A 7,219-nucleotide genomic window follows, 5' to 3' on the forward strand; every position below is an offset into this window, starting at 1 on the left:
GTCAGTGGCACACGGACAAGTAACCTGGGGCATGGTTTTCTGTTTCTCGCTCAGCTGACGTTAAGGAGAGGTAGCCCAATCTCTCTGATCTGGGCCATTCCATCCATTGTAGTTGATGAAGCCTGGATCCTTTTTGCTTCCTCTTCGCTCCAGCCTGGTACCAGTAATAGTAATAATAATAATAATGTTGGTATTTGTTAAGCGCTTACTATATACCGAGCACTCTTCTAAGCGCTGGGGTAGGCACAGGGGAATCAGGTTGTCCCACGTGGAGCTCACAGTCTTAATCCCCATTTTACAGATGAGGTAACTGAGGCACCGAGAAGTGAAGTGACTTGCCCAAAGTCACACAGCTGACAAGTGGTCGAGCAGGGATTCGAACCCATGACCTCTGACTCCAAAGCCCGGGCTCTTTCCCCTGAGCCACGTAGTAATACTGGCAGTAGTAGCATTGTCTTGTGCTGTCGAGTCGTTTCTGACCCATAGCGACTCCATAGACACAACTGTCCCAGAATACCCCACTCTCCACCTGCAATCACTCTGGCAGCATAGCCATAGAGTTTTCTTGGTAAAAATACACAAGTGACATTACTTTCTTCCATGCAATAAACCTGAGTCTCCACCCTCCACTCTCTCCCATGCTGCTGCTGCCCAGCACAGGTGAGTTTTGCCTTGTAGCAGATTGTCTTCCACTCGTTAGCCCCTGTCCAAGCTGGGAATGGAATGGGTAGGCCTCTGCTTGACTCTCCCTCCCATAGCCGAGACTGGTAGAGGACTGGAAACTCTCCAGGTGCCATCCAGAGAGTAGTAATAGAAGTACTATTGGTGATTATTGTAATGGCAGTAGCATTAGTAATAATAGCAATCCTAATCGTATTAGTAGTGATAATAGTATTAATGATAGTATCTGTTAAGCACTTACTCTGTGTCAAACACTGGAGCTCTGGAGGAGATACAAGGTTATCAGGTTGTCCCAGGTGGACCTCATTCATTTTAAGCATGAGGTAGCCGAGGCAAAGAGAAGTTAAGCAGCTTGTCCAAAGTCACACAGCTGTCAAGTGGCAGAGGCGGGATTAGAACCCACAGCCTCCGAGTCCCAAGCTCGTGCTCGTTTCACCAAGTCATGCTGTGGTAATAATAGTATTACTACCGGTAAGAAGAGGAGGAGGGAGAGGAGTAGTGAAAGTAGAAGTAGCAGTGATAGGAGGAGTAGGAGGAGTAGAATTTTATTTATGTGTTTTTAGGGTATTTGTAAGCGCTTAGTATGTGTCAAACTGTGTTCTAAGTGCTGGGGTAGATACAAGTGAACTGGGTGGGACCCAGTCCCTGTTCCGCATGAGGCTCACGGTCTAAGTAGGAGGTAGAAGAGGAGACCTGAGGCAGAGATAAGCCACTTGCCCAAGGTCACCCAGTAAGCATTTGGTGGAGCCGGAATTAGAACCCAGATCCTCTGACTCCCAGGCTCTTTCCACTAGGCCATGCTGCTTCTCTAGTAATAATAATAATAATAATGTTGGTATTTGTTAAGCGCTTACTATGTGCCGAGCACTGTTCTAAGCGCTGGGGTAGACACAGGGGAATCAGGTTGTCCCACATGGGGCTCACAGTCTTAATCCCCATTTTACAGATGAGGTAACTGAGGCACCGAGAAGTTAAGTGACTTGCCCAAAGTCACACAGCTGACAAGTGGCAGTAGTAGTATTCATTCAATTCAATAGTATTTATTGAGCGCTTATTATGTGCAGAGCACTGTACTAAGCGCTTGGAATGAACAAGTCGGCAACAGATAGAGACAGTCCCTGCCGTTGACGGGCTTACGGTCTAACCTAGTAGTGATAATAGTCGTAAGAGTTACTATGGCAGATGGTAGGAGTGGTAGTTGTGATAGTAATATCAATCAATAGATGGTATTTGAGTGTCTCCGGGGCGCAGAGCACTGTACTAAACACTTAGAAGTAAGAATAGTCCTACCAATAATACTAAAAATAGCAGTCAATTCTTTGCATTGATGAAATATTTCCTCTGAGAAACGTGAAAGACTTCCATCCCATTGGTTCCCAATACAGCCTGGGGAGGTAGAAAGGGACGAGAAGAATTCTCCCAATTGCCCAGGTGGGGCAACTGAAGCACAGAGAAGTTAAATGTCTTGTCCGAGGTCACATGGTGGGTCGGGGCATAGATTAGAACCTAGGTGTCCAGAGCTTTTCCGGCTCAGGAATGCTGCTTAGGGACTAAAGACAATTGGTCAGATGAGAAAAACAAGGAGCAGGAGGAAGAAAACGTTCTGGGCACGTCACCACCACCCCCCTCCCAAAAATCTCCTGTGGCTGTCTATCAACCTCCGCACAAACAAAAACTCCTCACTATTGGCTTCAAAGTTCTCTATCACCTCGCCCCTTCTCGCTTCACCTCCCTTCTCTTCATCTACATCTCAACCCACACACTCCCCTCTTCTGGTGCTAACCTTCCTTCTCACCACGCCTCTCTCTCGCCAGTCCTGCCGACGACCACTGGCCAACGTCCTACCTCTGGCCTGGATCACCCTCCCTCCTCAAATCTGCCAAATGATCACTTTTTCCCCCTTCAAAGCCCTGCTGAAAGCTCATCTTCTCCAAGAAACTTTCCCAGACTAAGCCCCCCTTTACCTCAGCTCCCCCTCCCTACGGCATCACCTCGACTTGCTCCCTTTGCTTTTCCTCCCTCCCTTCCCAAAGCACTTACGTATATTTGTATATATCTAAAAATCGATTTATTTATATTAATACCTGTTGACTTGTTTTGATGTCTGTTTCCCCTCTTCTAGACTGTAAGCCCGATGTAGGCAGGGGTTGTCTCTTTTTATTGCTGACTTGTACTTTCCAAGCGTTTAGTTCGGTGATCTGAACACAGTAAGTGCTCAATAAATATGATTGGATGAATGAATGAAAAAGTAAGAGGAGGAGAAAGAGGAGAAGGAGGAATAGAATGTGGAAGAGGAGAAAGAGAAGGAAGAAGAGAAAGATCAGGAGGAAGAGGAGGAGGAAAAAGAGGAAGAGAAGGAGGAGGAAGATCAGGAAGAAGAGAAAGAGGAAGGGGAAAAAGAGGAGGAGAAGAAGGAGGAGGAGGAAGAGTGGGAGAGGGAGGAAAAGGAAGATCAGGAGGAGGTGGAGGAGGAGGTGGAGGAAGAGGAAGAGAAGAAGAGAAATGGGAGGCGGTGCAGCATTACAAGCAGATCCATGAACAAGCTCCCCAGGAACGGGTTCATTGAGAGAATTTGATAAATGACCACCACGTGCTGGCCTGTCATGCTGTTCCGGCAGCCGACACTGGAATAATACATCAATTAAACCAGTATCGGATTTTCTCTCTATTAGAACATCGCCAACATGCCTCTCGAGTTACATTGTTTTCAGGAGAAATGGCTGCTGCCTACCAGCGGGGCAGGAGACATATTGCTGACAGCACACAATGCCGCCTGGGGGATTAATGTGTGCCAGATGCTGGATTACCCCGGGGAGGGGAGATACAAAGAGAGATCCATCTAACTCACAGCATCTTCCGACACGGGAATGGGACCTTGGAGAAGGAGGAGGTCGGAAGCGTTGAGTTGTTTCAAGAAAACAGGTGCAGAGGAGCGGGGTTCCAGGACAACACCAATATGATAGAATATTTCCTGGTGGTAATCTCTCTCCCTTATGCTTCTACCGCCCTTCACTTTCCTACATTCAATCATATTTATTGAGCGCTTACTGTGTGCAGAGCACTAAGCACTTGAGAGAATACATCACAACAATAAACACATTCCCTGCCCACAACTAGCTTACAGTCTAGAGGTGAGGAGACAGACATGAATGCAAATAAATAAAATTATAGATATGGACCTAAGTGCTGTGGGGCTGGGAGAGAGCAAGAGCAAATGGAGCAAGTCAGGGTGATACAGAGGGACTGGGAGATGAGGAAAGGTGGGGCTTAGTCTGGGAAGGACTTCTAGAGGAGATGTGCCTTCAATAAGACTTTGAAAGGTGGGGAGAGTAATTGTCAGTCAGATTTGAAGAGGGAGGACCTTCTGGTCCCGAGGCAAGATAGGGGCAAGGGGTAGGCGGCGAGACAGGTGAGATGGAGGCACATTGAGAAGATGAACACTAGAGGAGCGAAGTGTGCGGGTTGGGTTGTAGAAGGAGAACAGCGAGGTAAGGTAGGAGGAGGTAAGGTGATGGGCTGCTTTAAAGCCAGTGGAGAGGAATTTCTGTTTGATATGGAGGTGGCTGGGCAACCACTGGAGGTTCTTGAGGAGTGAGGTGACATGTCCAGAATGTTTTTATAGAAAAATGATCCAGGCAGCAGAGTGAAGTATGGCCTGGAGAGGAGAAAGCCAGGAGGCTGGGAGGTCAGCAAGGAGACTGATGCAGTAATCCAGGTGGGATAGGATGAGTGATTGTATTAACATGGTAACAGTTTGGATGGAAATCTGAATCCCCTTCCTCCTTCTGCCCTAGTGGTTTGTCCCTGGCAGGAGAAATAAGCACTTGGAGGGGTGACTGACATTTGAATTTCAGGCTAAAGAGAGAAAATTATTTGGGGGCAGTGAGCGACGACCCAGATTCTAATCCTGACTCCACTGCTTATCTGCTGTGGGATCTTGGGTAAGTCACTTAACTTCTCAGTGCCTGAGTTTCCTTATCTGTAAAATGGGGAGTCAACATCTGTTCTCCCTTCCCCTTAGACTGAGCCCCAGGTGGGACAGCGACTGTATATGATCTGATTATCTTGCTGTTACCCCAGCACTTAATGCAGTGCTTGGCACATAGTAAGCACTTCGCAGATACCACTATTATTAAAGAAGGCATTGGGAAAGAAGAACTTTCACCTGGAAAGAGGAGCAGTGTTGCCTAATGGAAAGAACACATGCCTGCGATTCAGAGGACCCAGCTCTACCTGGGTCTGCTGGGAGATCTTGGTCAAGTCACTTTACTTCTCTGTGTCCCAGTTACCTCATCTGTAAAATGGGTATTAAGACTTGGAGCTCCATGTGGAACAGGGAGTGGGTCCAACCTGATTAACTTGTTTCTAGCCCAGGACTACAGTGCCTGGCACACAGGAAGTGCTTAATAAATACCAAAAAAGCAAATAAACAAAAAAATAAAAATTCCACTAGAATTTTCACCATCCCATCCCCCCTTCAGCCTGAAAGTCCCCCTTCATGCTCACATCCCCAATTTTTTTAAATACCCTTGGCCCTACTGGGAGAGAGCAAGTCATAATAATAATAATAATAGTACTTGTTAGGCCCTTACTATGTGTCAAACACTGTTCTAAGAGCTGGAGTAGAAACAGGTTAATCAGATTCAACACAGTCCCTGTTCTACATGGGGCTCACACTCATAACCCTCATTTTAGACTGAGACTGTAAGCCCGTGATTAGACTGTAAGCCCGTCAATGGGCAGGGATTGTCTCTATCTGTTGCCAAATTGTCCATTCCAAGCACTTAGTACAGTGCTCTGCACATAGTAAGCGCTCAATAAATACTATTGAATTTTACGGATGAGGTAAATGAGGCCCAGAGAAGTGACTTACCCAAGGTCACACAGCAGATAATGTGGCAAATTAGAACCCAGATCCTCCTGACTCTCAGGTCCGTGGTCTATCCACTAAGCCATGCTGTTTATCATAGGGTGGGAGAGAAGCACAGGTTGTGATGTAGTCATGAGCAAGCTCTTGATCTCTTCCCCTCTCCCCCCAATCCCCACTGCTCTAAAAACACGCAGGGAAAGAGAGCTCAACTTTCTAGGCAGGGAGAGGAGGAGCAGTCTGTGCGGTCTGAACTGTTCACATGTGCTTTGTTTTGGGGTAGTAGTCACAGTCCCCCTCTCAGGGTCACAACTGGAGAGTTTCCAGTCCTCTGCCAGTCTCGGCTACGGGAGGGAGAGTCAAGCAGAGGCCGACCCATTCCATTCCTAGATCGGCCAGTGGCTAGCGAGTGGAAAGCAATCTGCTACAAGGCAAAACTCACCCATCCTGGGCAGCAGCGGCACGGGAGAGAGTCGAGGGAGGAGACTCGAGTTGACTGAGTGGAAGGAGGCAATGGGAAACCACTTCTGCATTTTTACCGAGAAAACTCTCTGGATCCACTACCAGAACGATTGCAGATGGAGGTGGGGTGTTCTGAAGAGATGTGTCCATGGCGTCGCTATGGATCGAAGACGTCTCGTCGGCAGAAGACAGGACAAGTAGTTGCAGAGGTAGTAGAAGTAATAATAATAATGTTGCTATTTGTTAAGCGCTTACTATGTGCCAAGCACTCTTCTAAATACCGGGCAAGGTAATCATGTTGTCCCACATGGGGCTCGCAGTCTCAATCCTCATTTTACAGATGAGGTAACCGAGGCACAGAGAAGTTAAGCGATTTGCCCAAGGTCACACGGCTGACAAGTGGCGGAGTCGGGATTAGAACCCACGACCTCTGACTCCCAAGCCCGGGCTCTTTCCGCTAAGCCACGCTGCTTCTCCGACGGTAGTAGTAGTAAGAAGTGGGAGAGAATACGCACTTGGGAATTAGACACTGTCCCTGTACTTTGGGGGGCTCGCGACCTAAAAATGAAAAGGGGCAGAGGGGGCTGGTGATAGAGTCATTAGAAGAGATGAAATAAAACAGTAAGAGAACACAAAGACAAAAACAAACTCCCGCTCCTTCCCCTCACACAGTATTTTTCAGAGCTCCTTCATCTCGCCGCCTAAGAGGAAGGGCCCGGCTGTGCCTTTCTAAGAGAAAGATCCCTCTACCTTAGGGGCTGGATTGTTCTCAGGGGAAATCTGGGGGCACAGGGCAAGTGGAAGCTGCCGTCATTAGCGTTCCCTGCCTGCCCTGGCTTTGTAGGTCACGGTGGATTGGGGGCGGGGGGTGTCACTTCATGGCATTTTAACAGATGTTTTCCATTTGCCATTTGTGCCCCAAGAGGAATTCGTCTCAAGAGACTGAGACCAATAGATCAACCCCCCCAGCAATCAATCAGCAAACTACACACAAGCCAGAAGTCCACAGATACTACCACACCCTTCAGAGGAGCTCAGAAATTGAGGCTTTCTTCTATAAGCACTTGGATACTCAACCTCAGCACTTTCCGGTAGTGCTGTGTACATTTTATTTTAATGTTAGTTAGCCAGTCAGTGGTATTTATTGAGCATTTACTGTGTGCAGAGCACTGTACTAAGCCCTTGGGAGAGTACAAGGTAGCAATAAAC

At 47.6% G+C, this 7,219-nt stretch overlaps 2 non-coding genes across 2 annotated transcripts; one reads left to right on the forward strand and one right to left on the reverse strand.

The window, feature by feature from the left end:
* Positions 1 to 670: 670 nt before the first annotated feature.
* Positions 671 to 808, reverse strand: LOC114813492. Its single transcript, XR_003761209.1, has one exon. It is a non-coding gene; the product is annotated as a small nucleolar RNA SNORA7 (small nucleolar RNA).
* Positions 809 to 5,842: 5,034 nt separating this feature from the next.
* Positions 5,843 to 5,980, forward strand: LOC114813433. Its single transcript, XR_003761153.1, has one exon. It is a non-coding gene; the product is annotated as a small nucleolar RNA SNORA7 (small nucleolar RNA).
* Positions 5,981 to 7,219: the final 1,239 nt, after the last annotated feature.

The sequence above is a fragment of the Ornithorhynchus anatinus genome, chromosome 7 (genome assembly GCF_004115215.2).
Source record: "Ornithorhynchus anatinus isolate Pmale09 chromosome 7, mOrnAna1.pri.v4, whole genome shotgun sequence".
Taxonomy (NCBI): Eukaryota; Metazoa; Chordata; class Mammalia; order Monotremata; family Ornithorhynchidae; genus Ornithorhynchus; species Ornithorhynchus anatinus.